This window comes from Frankliniella occidentalis, unplaced genomic scaffold (assembly GCF_000697945.3).
Source record: "Frankliniella occidentalis isolate FOCC.00 unplaced genomic scaffold, Focc_3.1 Scaffold233, whole genome shotgun sequence".
In the NCBI taxonomy this organism is placed as follows: Eukaryota; Metazoa; Arthropoda; class Insecta; order Thysanoptera; family Thripidae; genus Frankliniella; species Frankliniella occidentalis.
Genome location: NW_026267359.1, coordinates 298,873 through 300,323, shown reverse-complemented (window position 1 = coordinate 300,323; position 1,451 = coordinate 298,873).

Sequence of the window (1,451 nt, the reverse complement as noted above, 5' to 3'; positions counted from 1 at the left end):
GAGGACACACACTGGTGAGAAGCCGTACAAGTGTGATGTATGTAAAATGCGTTTTACTCAGAAGAGTCATCTTGTCGAGCACATGAGGACACACACTGGTAAAAAGCCTTACAAGTGCGACGTATGTAAAGTGCGTTTTTCTCGAAAGGGCAGTCTTGTCGCTCACATGAGAACACACACTGGTGAAAAGCCATACAAGTGTGATATGTGTAAGGAGGTCTTTAGGTTTCTATCACAATTTAATAAACACAAAACAATTTGTCGCTAACTTTATCCCCTTTCAAAATCTTAAACTTTGTAACCTGTTAAATCATATTTTTATAACTATCGGTGTCAATTTATTTTTGTTTGTTCATTGTATTACGAAAAAAGTGGAGGTCTACAGAATTCATCATTTTGACGACACCTTCATTTTGTTAATTGCTCGTGCATGCCGGTTATGTGGCGGTTCGTGGACCCGAAATCCTTAATGTTTGTTACCAGACCAGGCAGTTTTTCAACGACTATTGCAACAATTTTTTTTGTCATTGTATTACGAATAAATACTAGGTAGATGTACGCCAGACCACGTCTCGCGTAACACGCTTCGCGATATCTCACGAAACACTGTTACGATGCGACGCGCCTGGCATACATCTACCTAGGCTTGCGGCGCTGACACCGGAGTCGGGCAAAAGACAGAGTCGTAGATAGTCCTTCGGCTTCAAAGGACACAAATTTTACCCCCAGGACTTCATTTTGACGAGTTGCCCCACCAGAGTCCATCAAATGTCTGAGAAACAACATTAATATAAGAAGGGGTCATTTTCAAGTGGAAATCGCCCTCTGGCGACTAAACGGTTAGTAAAAGAGCCAAACGGACAAAATTTTGATCCTACGGACTCTACTTTGACAAGTTACGTCTTAGAAAAATGTAAAAAAATAAAAAATTAGGAGAAGTATTTTGGGGTTTTCGTTTTTGATTTTTTTGACAGGTCAATTTTTAAGCTAGGGGGCTCAAAATCAATACCGTTCTTGCTTTGTATGCCACAAAGCTAAGCTAAAAATTTCAGGTACCTAGCTCAACCCGTTCTCGAGTTATCGTGTTTACAGACAAACAGACAGACACACACACAGACAGACAGACACGAAACTTTTTGATCATCACTGGAGTAATAGGCTTCGCTATCGCTCAGCCAACAAGGGTATCCAGATTTAATCAACCTGGCGATATTTCCATTTTGTTCCTTTCATGTGCATGCCAGTTATGTGGTGGTCCTTGGACTTTGGCGATACAAATTTCTGACGTGGTGCTTTTGTTGCAGCGGTGGCGATTCCAGTATTTGTTTCAGCAGCGCGGCGTCCTTGGGGAAGGATCCTGAAGAGGTGTCCGTCGCAGACTGTCCCGAGCTGGACGAGCTGAAACAAGAGGACGATCCGCTGGGGCTGGTGGTGGCGGCGTGCTTCTCGGT